Source organism: Trachypithecus francoisi, unplaced genomic scaffold, assembly GCF_009764315.1.
Source record: "Trachypithecus francoisi isolate TF-2019V2 unplaced genomic scaffold, Tfra_2.0 Lachesis_group3, whole genome shotgun sequence".
In the NCBI taxonomy this organism is placed as follows: domain Eukaryota; kingdom Metazoa; phylum Chordata; class Mammalia; order Primates; family Cercopithecidae; genus Trachypithecus; species Trachypithecus francoisi.
In genome coordinates, this window is record NW_022681468.1 from 160,610,532 (window position 1) to 160,622,403 (window position 11,872).

At 38.2% G+C, this 11,872-nt stretch overlaps 1 pseudogene; it reads left to right on the plus strand.

Moving 5' to 3' along the window:
- The first annotated feature begins 475 nt into the window (after window positions 1-475).
- Window positions 476-2,638, plus strand: LOC117070963 (annotated as a pseudogene).
- The last annotated feature ends 9,234 nt before the right edge of the window (window positions 2,639-11,872 follow it).

Below are 11,872 nucleotides of genomic sequence, written 5' to 3' on the forward strand. Positions count from 1 at the left end.
GCTACATGTGCACACCACCACGTCTGGCTAATTTTTTATTTTTAGTAGACACGAGGTCTCGCCATGTTGACAAGGCTGATCTTGAACTCCTGAGCTCAAGCGATGAGCCACCTCGGCCTCCCAAAGTACTGGTGTAAGCCACTGAGCCTGGCCTGATTTTCTCTTTCTTTCTTTCTTTTTTTTTTTTTTTGAGATGGAGTCTTGCTCTGTCGCCCAGGCTGGAGTGCAGTGGCACTATCTCAGCTCACTGCAACCTCTGCCTCCCGGGTTCACGCCATTCTCCTGCCTCAGCCTCCCGAGTAGCTGGGACTACAGGCGCCCGCCACCGCGCCCCGCTCATTTTTTTTGTATTTTTAGTAGAGACGGGGTTTCACCGTGTTAGCCAGGATGGTCTCGATCTCCTGACCTCGTGATCCACGGGCCTCCGCCTCCCAAAGTGCTGGGATGACAGGCGGGAGCCACCGCGCCCGGCCTTTCCTAGGAAATGTTTTGTTTCCATCTCATTACTTATAGGTCTTTCCAGGTTTTGGAGCTCTTCATGGTTCATTCTTGCTAGATTGGATGTGTCTAGGAAAGTATCCATTTATTCTAGATTTTCTAATTTACTGGCTCCTACTAGCCTCTAATGATCCTTAGAATTTCTACAGTATCCATGATAATGTCCCCTTTTTCATCTCTGATTTTATTTAGTTTTTTTCTGTGTGTGTGTGTGTGTGTGGCTAAAGGTTAGTGGTTTGGTTTATCTTTTTTAAAAAACGAAGTTTACATTTTGTTGATTTTTTTTTTCATTTCAATTTCATTAATTTCTGCTCTTACCTTTACTCTTTCCTTCGTCTATACTTATTTTGGGTCTGGTTTATTCTTGCTTTTCTAGTTCTTTAAGATGTACCGGCCCCAGGGTCCCGCCGAGCCCAGGCGGCTCCTGCCGGTATCCTGCGCGTGGGCCGGGCCAGCCGCGCCCCCCGGTCCCTATGGCAGTTCACTGGCCTGAGGCCGGCGCCGCTACAGGGCGCGGGGACGGCGCTGCTCCGGGGGTTGGAGCCGCGCGCCGCTGAAGGAGCTGCTGTTGGGGCGGGGTAGGGGCGGCTCGCGGGGCGGCGCGGGCCTCGCGCGGCTCCTGGGGCTGTGGGCTCGGGCCGGCAGCTGCAGGTGCGGGGCTCTTGAGCCAGGCCGGCCGCTCCTTGGCTCCCCCGCGCGGGCTTCCCAGGTCCCACCGCCACTGCCTGGGCGGGAAAAGAGGCCTTGCGGCACCGGTCGGAGGCACCTCCCGGGGAGGAGACGCGGCTGCGATCCGCGGCGGCCTGACTCTGGGGCCACGAAGTTCCTGGGGCTGGTGTAACCTGAGCGCCCGAGGCTGGCGGTGCAGTTGGATTTCTCACGATGTCCAGTGTTAGCTCCATGTCTTTCCCCTTCTTCCCGGGTAAGGTCATCGATGCCATCTATACCAGCCCCCCTGTGGACTACAGCGACAACCTGACCCGCCTCTGCCTTGGGCTCAGTGGCCTGTTTCTGTGTGGTGCTGCCGCCAATGCCATTCGTGTCTACCTCTTGCAAACTCCAGGTCAGCGCATTGGGAATAGGCTGAGAACTTCCTTCTCCTCCCTTCTGAGGCAGGGTTGCTTTCTTTGACGAGACTTGCACAGGAGAACTGATGAACCGCCTCTCATCAGACACTACACTCGTGGGGCGCTCCGTGACTGAAAACCTCTCAGATGGGCTCAGGGCCGGGGCCCAGGCTTCTGTAGCCATCAGTATGATGTTTTGTGTCTCACCTGATCTGCCCACCTTTGTTTGGAGCGGTGCCTCCAGTGTCAATCATTGCTGTAATTTATGGACGATATCTACGGAAACTGACCAAAGTCACCCAGGATTCCCTGGCACAAGCCACTCAGCTAGCTGAGGAATGTATTGGCAGTGTAAGAACTGTTTGAGGTTTTGGGAAAGAAATGACTGAAATACAGATATATGCCAGCAAAGTGGACCACGTGATGCAGTTAGCAAGGAAAGAGGCATTACTCTGGCTGGCTTCTTTGGAACAACTAGGCTCTGCGGAAACCTGACTATGCTTTCTGTCCGGTACAAAGGAGGGCTGCTGATGGGCAGTGCCCACATGACCGTGGGTGAACCCTCTTCCTTTCTAATGTATGCTTTCTGGGTTAATGTATGCTTTCTGGGTTGGAATAAGCGTTGGAAGTCTGAGCTCTTTCTACTCAGAGCTGATTGAAAGGACTGGGTGCCGGGGGGCGCCTCTGGGAGCTCTTGGAGAGACAGCCCAAGCTGCCTTTTAACGAGGGGGTCACTTTCAATGAGAAAAGCTTCCAGGGTGCTTTGGAGTTTAAGAACGTGCATTTTGGCTATCCGGCTCGCCCAGAGGTGCCCGTATTTCAGGATTTCAGCCTTTCCATTCCCTCAGGATCTGTCACGGCACTGGTTGGCCCAAGTGGTTCTGGCAAATCAACAGTGCTTTGGCTCCTGCTGAGGTTGTACGACCCTGCTTCTGGAACTATCAATCTTGATGGTCATGACATCTGTCAGCTAAACCCAGTGTGGCTGAGATCCAAGATTGGGACAGTGAGTCAGGAACCCGTCTAGTAAACCACATGAGAAACTTTAATGCAAAACAGGGTTGCAGAAAAAACAAAAAAAAAAAAACTAAGAGACTGAAATATGTAAACCATATATCGTGTTATTTGAAAAATACTTTTTTCCAGTGTGTAAAATAGTTTTGAAATGTACCTGTTCTCAAGATCTTTTTATTCAGCGTTTTAACAATTGTAACTTTTTCAATGTCTATAGCACCGAAGCTATTTTCAGATTTTGCATTTTCTTTTATTGTGGAATATTTTAATCAATATAGCATGGCACCTCATTTTCTTTTGCCTGAAGATTGAAGCTATTGTCAAATGACAGCTTTAAAAAGGGAATTATAAATAAAAAGCCTGATTATTTTAGGCCAGTTTACCAATCACTGTGTAATTCTTCTGGCAGTATTCTACCTAAGTTCAATTTTACTAGATAGAGTAATGGAAAATGAAAATTTAACCCTGTATTCCGATAATCTCATGAAGCAAACTAATTTAACATCAGCTGGAAAGAAGGGAACATTTCTAGTGCCTGTCTGCTGTGTCTTCAAAGGTGTGAGAGGTGAGGAATATGTGTTCCTGTGGGAACTATGTTTGAATATGTGCAGTTTTCAACATTTTGGCACATGAAATCCTAACAAGTTTTTAAAAGGGCAGAAACTTTATTTTTTGAACAGGAAAACCTATTTTTTGAACAGGAAAACCCATTTTTTAAATTCACGTTTGACTCTGGGAAGCAAGGGACGAACTGTTAGGTATTATTAAGAATGAATGAATTTCTCATTTAAGTTGTTTGAAGGCATGTATTTTGAAAAATATCTTAGAAATTTATAATTTCAAGACAAATTGAATCTTATAACACTTTTGGAATTTCATTAATAAGGCTAAAATCTGAGGAATATAACTAATTTTCAGCCTTAAGACATTTCAGTTTGGAAGTCCTTGCTATTCAATAGAATAACAAGAAACCTTCAGAATGTATCACTCTCCTGAAAAGAAGACATTAATAAACCCTCTTTTATCTATGGTTATAGTTTTATAGTCTCAAAATTACTAAAGCAATGCTGACAACCATTGAATTTGCCATGTTTTTTATTCAGTGCTGTTAATGTGCTGTTGCCTGAAGAAAAAAGTGCTTTCTCTCCATTGATGAGGCTAGACCCTAAGAAGTAATTAAGTCAATGGAAATCAACTGTAAGTTTTGCCATGAACTAAGCATTTATTAGTTCCTTGATTAGACTGGAAGAAGAAACCGCTATTTCATGACAAGTATGGAGTATTATATTTTATTCTTCATAATTAGTGAATAAAATGTATAGGAATGAATGAATGTGGTGTTTTCTGAAATAGTAAACAGTACATCTGTGACAATCATTTTAACAAGCTCTACTTGTGTTCTTTATAAAGCGTGATTTTCAGAAAGCAAACAAAACACAATTACAAGGTTGAATCTGAGGAAAATAATCCTTGTGCCATGGAGGTATTTACAAAATTGCATTGCATTGTTATGATACATGATGTTCAATTATATCTTTAGGTAATATTTATATCATAGATTAAAATGTATAGTGAACTTAATAAAATGTATCATCGGGTTATTTATTTGAGGTTTTTCACTTTTTTGATCTTGGAAATTGTAAGTATAAATTTCCCTCTTACTACTGCTTTTGGCTGTATGCCATAGGTTTTGGTATGCTGCGTTGCCATTTTCATTGGCTTCAATACATTTTTCAATTTCTTCTTAATTTCTTTGTTGAAATTCTAAGGATCATTAAAGGCTACTATGAGCAACCATAGGCCAATAAATTAGAAAACCTAGAATATAAGGATACACATAGATACAGAAAAAATCACATTATCAGTTTCTTCTTAAATAGGCTTTGGTAATTTGTCTCTTTTAAAACTTTAAACTGCCAAATTCGTGAGTATGGAATTGTTCATAATAGTTATTATCATTTAAATACAGAGGTTCTGTAATGATATTTCTTCTTTTATTGGTCTTTTTTTCTTAGTCTTACTAGTATGTAACAACTTTATTGATCTTTTCAAAGTAACATTTGTTTCACTTTGTGAATTTACTATTTACTTCCAATTTCTTTCTTTCATTACCTCTATTATTTTTTTTCAAATTATGCTCCTATTTATTTTTTAATTGACTTTTAAACCTACGTATTTTTCCAATACAAGAAGTAATAAATTACCCTTTCAATTTCACTCTGCACCACAATTATGTAGCTGTGTTATAATTTTATTTTTAACTGACACATCATAATTGTGCATATTTATGTGTACATAGTGATGTTTCAGTGCACACAGTGTATATATTTAATTACCCTGATGAGATTATAGTAATTAGCATATCCATCATTGCAAACATTTATCATTTCTTTGTTTTGGGAACACTCAATATCCTTTGCTAACTATTTGAAACTATATATGGTTGTTACTATTGTCATACCATAGTGGTATAGAGCATTAGAACTTATTATTCCTATCTAGCTTTAATTTTTAATCTTTTAACAAATCTCTTCCTATCCCTTCCTTCCTCTTACACTTCCCAGCCTCTAGCATCCTCTGTTTTAACTTCTGTAAGATCAAAATATTTTAGCTTCTATATATGAGTGAGAAGGTGTAATGTTTACCTTTCTTTTCTTGACTCATTTCCCTCACATTATATCCTCCATTTCCATGCATGTTGCTGTGAAGGACAAGATTTCCTTCTCTTTTATGGCCGAATAGTACTTCATTGTGTATGTATGTATGTATAACATAACTTTTCCTTCCTTCCTCCTTTTCCTTTTCCTCTTCCTTCCTTCCTTCATCTCTCTCTCTCTCTGAGATGGAGTCTTGGTCTGGAGTACAATGGCGTGATCTTGGTTCACTGTAACCTCTGCCTCCTGGATTCAAGTGATTCTTCCACCTCTGCCTCCCGGATTCAAGTGATTCTTCCACCTCTGCCTCCCGAGTAGCTGAGGACGTGCCACCATGCCCAGCTAATGTTTATATTTTTAGTAGAAATGGAGTTTCGCCATGTTGGCCAGGCTAGTCTTGAACTCCTGACTTCCAGTGATCCACCCACCTTGGCCTTCCAGAGTGCTGGGATTGCAGGCATGAGCCACCGTGCCCGCCCAATATACCACATTTTCTTTAACCATTCATCTGTTGTTGGACCCTTAGGTTGATTCCGTATCTTGGCTATTGTGAATAGTGCTGAAATAAATATCTAGGTGCAGATGTTTATTCAATATACTGTTTTCCTTGATTATATTTTTTCTAAATTATCTCTTGATTTCTTTTGTGAACTATGAGTTAGTTTTTCATGTTATTTACAACTATTTGGGGATTTCCTGTGTATCTCATGTCATTGATTTCAAATTAAATTTTATTGTGATCAGAGAATATATTCTATAAAATCTAAAACTTAAATTCATTTAAACTTACTCTGATTCAGCATTTGGCCTATGTTGGCGATGCTTTCAATACACAAGAAAACAATGTATATTCAGCATTTTAAGTATAGTTTTTATAAATGTCAATAAGATCAAGGTGATTTATAATGAAGTTGAAATATTCTATAGCCATATGATTGGTTTGTCTTACTGTTCTATCAGTGATGAACAGAGGGATGTTAAAATCTTTCATTATTATTGTCATTTATCCATTTCTCCCTTCAGTTCTGCTTACTTTCCTTCATGAATTATGAGGCTTTATTATTAAGTGGGTGTCCTTTTTGGAATATGATTGTCCTCTGATGAATTGGTTATTTTGTAATTATGAAATGCCCCCATTTTCTCTTATAATGCACCCTCTTTTCCAGTCTACATTGCATTTTGCTAATACAGCCACACAAGCTTCCTAATACTTGCTGTGGATATGGTTTATCTTTTCCTATAGGTTTACTTTTCACCTCTGTCTTTATGTTTAATGTGTGTTTCTGGTAGACAACATTAGATGTCTAATACGACAATCTCTACCTTGTACTTGGATAATTTAGTTCATAAATATGTTAAATGAAAGGTGTTGCCAGTTTAAAAAACTGTACAATCTGTTTCTTAATTGTTTCTCTTATTTTTGGTTAATTGCATTTTAAGTATTCATTTTAAATTGCATAGATGAGTTAGTAGCATTGCTTTTGTATTGAGTTAATCGTATTACAATAATCATCAACTTATGCTTAACCTAAATTTTACTTAGAGGTAATTTTTTACAACTTCATATATAATGTAAAAAACAACTTCATATACAATGTGAAAAATCCTTTTTCTATGTTTACATTCTCTCCGGTGATGGATAGTGATGGCTACTTTGTCAAATCAAAACAAGGCAACATTTTACTAAAACGTGATCTGCGCTCCACCTATCCTATTCATTTGCACCAAGGACTTTTAGGGCAGAAAAATATTCTGCATGATAGTATACTGGTATTGCATTTGCCCAAACTCATAGAACCTATGACAGCAAGAGTGAACCCTAGTGTAAACTATGGACCTAGGTGATAAGGATATGCCAGCTAATGCAGGTTCATTGGCAGTAACTAATGTGCCACTCCAGAGGAGAATGACCACAAAGGGTCAGGCTGCGCATGTGTGGACACAGTGATGTCTGAGAAATCTTTGTAGCTTTCTTTCAATTTTGCTGTGAACTTACAACTGCCCTAAAGTCTATTAAAACAAACAAAAAAACCCAACAACAACAAAAACTAATGACCATAACATTTCCTTTATTCCCCCTCTGTCTTTTGTGATGTTTTTAGTATAAATTTTTCTATACACATCATAAACCCCACAATAAAATACCTTTTTCAACTTAAATACTCAGTTTCCCTTCAATGAAATTTACAGATAAAAAAAGTATTTCCTGTTACTCATATACTTATCATTTCTATGCTTTTAATTTCTTCTAATTTGGAGTTTAGATTCAATGTTATTTCCCTTCAGGCCAAAAAACTACTGTTAGCATGTTTTGTAGTACAGATTTGCTGGTGACAAATTAGCCCATTTAGTTTCTCTGAAAATGTCTTAATTTTACATTCAACTTTGAAAGATATTTTAACAACATATAGAAACGAACCCGATGCTCTGTCATCTCCAAATACTTTAGTAGAATGATTCTCAACCAGGGGGAGTTTTGCCCTCCATGAAACATCTGATAATATCTCAAGATATTTTTAGTTGTTAGTCTGGGGAATGGTGTGAGGAAGTGCTACCGTCATTTAGTTATTAGAGGAAAAGCAAGTCGCTAAACATCCTACAATTCACAGGAAATGCCCACAACAAAGAATTACATGGCCCAATGTCAAAAGCGATAGTGCCAAAGTTGAAAAAGTCTGCTTTCATATATATTTTCTACAAACACAATTGTGTGTCTATATGTGTATATACAGATATATAATTCTATATATTACAAATCTATTACAGTAATATGTGTGTGCCCCCCCCACACACAATACATGCACAATACAACAAACAAAACCAGAAAATTATTATTAACATATTCTTGCATCTAATTCTCAAGCCCCCATTAAAATTTCACCAATAGTCAGCCAGGTGCGGTGGCTCATGCCTGTAATCCCAGCACTTTGAGAGACCGAGACGGAAGGATCACAAGGTCAGGAGTTCGAGACCAACCTGGCCAACATGGTGAAACGCCATCTCTACTAAAAATACAAAAATTAGCTGGGCATGTTGGCAGGCGCCTGTAATCCCAGCTACTCTGGAGACTGAGGCAGGAGAATCGCTTGAACCTGGGAGGTGGAGGTTGCAGTGAGCTGAGATGGCGCCACTGCACTCCAGCCTGGACAACAGTGCGATACTCTGTCTCAAATAAATGAAAATAAAAAAGAAAAACATATTGTGTATTATGTAGAGGTAGACGTTTCAAGAATATTATTAACTAAATTTCTGCCTACAAAATTCTACACTGAAATAAAATATTTTCTTTTTCTAATAAAAATAAGAACAGAGTTTACTGGTTCATAACTCAAAATGGAATCAACTAGCATATTTGCATTTATATCACAAACCAGTACAAATTCTGAACTCAATATCTCCAGTACTGCGAAACAATAACTATTCACTTTATTGTGTACATGTAACTAACAGTAAAGAAGATTGCCCAGAGCAACTTCCTATATTGGATAATAAATAACAGAGAAATCCGTATTGGATAATAGATAAGAGAGAATTAATTAACTCCAGATTTGATTAAAACGATAAAATACCTCTCAAGAATGATTATATTTAAATTCTGAAATGTAAACTTTATGCCATTTTACTATCATTGTAAACAAATTAATCCGAAAGTTATATCCACTGCTATTGGTGTTCTAAGGACTTGTTGACACTCTAGGCAGGATCTAAGTGGCTACACTCATTCAGCTCTGCCCCAGAAGTCCTGCATCCTTTCTGATACTTCCGTAATTAAGTTACATATACACTACATTCTCTTTCAAGAGGCTTTTATTGGCCAGGAAGATTAACCACTCCATTCTCTGTTCCCATTATAATCTATACAGCTTTTTATTGCACACGTAGTTATGTACTGTTGTATTTTTACTTATTTGTTACCTCTTATCCAACAATATACATTTTAAGAGGAAGAGAAATAACATTCTTTTGAATCTCTGGTGTTTAGTACTATGGAGAACTCAGTGACTGGCCAATAGCAGAAACTCAACAGTAACTTAATACATCTTTGTTATGTGAATGAAAGGAAAGAAGGGAGGAAGAATAACGGAAATTATTATAGTTTATGGAGTCCATTTAAGTACCATGACTTCTTTATGGCAATTTACTGTCGTAACAACCTTATGAAATACCAATTATTATCCTCATTTTACAACTAAAACAAAACAAAAGCTGATGATCAGAGAGTTTAAGCACCTTGCCTGAATTTGCACAGTCCATCCTGTGTATTTGGGATGCAAATAATTCGTATCTCTGACTCCAGAGCGATGCTCAGGACATGACAATGTTCAGAAGGTATGTGATGCGTGCCATAGGCTCTTCCTCCTAAAACACGCTTGGTTAATACCTTCACTGTGGACTAGATATTAGGATCCATTTTTTGCAGATGAGAAAGAAAACAGAATAAAATTAAGAGGAAAAAGAATCAACCTCAATGAGTGTTTTATTCACATCTATGAATCCTATTGTGCTCTTACTTGATGTGATTGTCATTTGCTGTCACACAAAATAATTATCCCTATATTATCCTTAATCATAAACATTTGCTAAGCACATTTTTTTCTTCAATAACTGTATTAGCCAGAGCGCTTTTGGTGGTAAATGCAAGGCATTTACTTTAAACTTATTTTGGAAATCATTATTTAATAATTTAATTATATAGATTTTAATAAAAACTCACAAGTAAATTAGAAAATATTTTCACCATAATAAAGATAAAAACAAAATATTACCAGCTGTATGAGACACACCTAAGTAGTTGTCAGAGGGAAATTCGTAGCTTTAAATGCTTATATGAGAACAAGTAAAACATCTAAAAATCAATAATATAAGATACCACATTATGATGTCCCAAAATGAGTAGACATTAACTTGAATTAAGTAACATAAAGGAAAAAATAAATATCAGAATAGAAATTCATCAAAATAGAAAACAGAAAAACAATTAAAAATGTCAAAAAATATCAATGAAACCAAAAGTTTGTTCTTATCAATGTTTTTTTTTTTGGAGGGGGAGGCGGGATTAAAATCTATATAGCTGTAATGTATATGTCAATGTACATGTAGCCAAAAAAATGAAAAAATGTTCAACATCATTAATCATAAGGGAAATGCAAATTAAAACCACGATGAGATATCATCTTGATTAAGATACCAGTCAGAATGGCTATTATTAAAAAATAAAAAAACAGCAACAGATGGTGAGGATGCAGAGAAAAGAGAATGCTTATCTACTGTTGATGGAAATGGAAATGAATGCAACCTTCATAAGAGTATAGAGATATCTTAAAGAACTAAAAATAAGACTACCATTTAATCCAGCAATCCCACTACTAGGTATCTACCCAAAGACAAAGATATCATTATATCAAAAAGATACCTGCATTTGTATGTTTATCACAGCACTATTCACAATAGCAAAGTCATGGAACCAACCTAAGTGTTCATCAGTGAAGGGCTGGAGATACATATATATATATTTAAATGCAAACACACACACACAGAGCATGGAATAATATTCAGCCGTACAACATAAAATTATTCATTTGCAGCAACATGAATGGAACTGGAGGCTGTGATCCTAAATGAAATGCCTCGGAAACAGAAAGCCTAATACTGCATGCTTTCACTTATAAGCTGGAACTAAACAAAGAGTAAACATGGACATACAGAGTTAAATAATAAACATGGGAGACTACAAAAGGTGGAAGCATGGAAGGGGGTGAGGGCTGAAAGACTCAAGCATGAGTGTTCAGGCCGGGCGCGGTGGCTCAAGCCTGTAATCCCAGCACTTTGGGAGGCCGAGACGGGCGGATCACGAGGTCAGGAGATCGAGACCATCCTGGCTAACACGGTGAAACCCCGTCTCTACTAAAAAATACAAAAAACTAGCCGGGCGAGGTGGCGGGCGCCTGTAGTCCCAGCTACTCGGGAGGCTGAGGCAGGAGAATGGCGTAAACCCCGGAGGCGGAGTTTGCAGTGAGCTGAGATCCGGCCACTGCACTCCAGCCGGGTGACAGAGCGAGACTCCGTCTCAAAAAAAAAAAAAAAAAAAAAAAAGCATGAGTGTTCATAAGCATTATTCATAGTAACCAGAGATTAGACACTATTCAAAGGTTTTCCCACTGATTAATAAACCATGTAGCACATTTATACAATATAATACACTATTTAGATGTAAATAAATTGTGCTAAAGGAAAGAAATCAGACAAAAAGACAACTCATTGTAAGATTCAATTTATATTAAATTTTAGAAGGGCAAATCTGTAGAATAAAAACCTATACATTCCCGAGTCTGAGAATGAGAGTGGGGATTGACTATAAACAGCCATGAAGAAATGTTTTGGGGTGATGCAAACGTTCTAGGACTGATTTATGGTAATGGTTGAAAAACTGCACGAATTTACTAAAATTCATAGTAATGTACATTTGAAATGTGTGGATTTGATGGTATGCAAATCATACATCAATACATTTTTTTTTTAAGTGCAGGCAAGAAGGGAGTGACATCAGCAAGATGACGGAGTAGGAGACACAGCCTTTGCGCCCCACAAAATAAACAAACAACAATTATCTAACTGACTTGTTTTTCTAAGACCACCAGA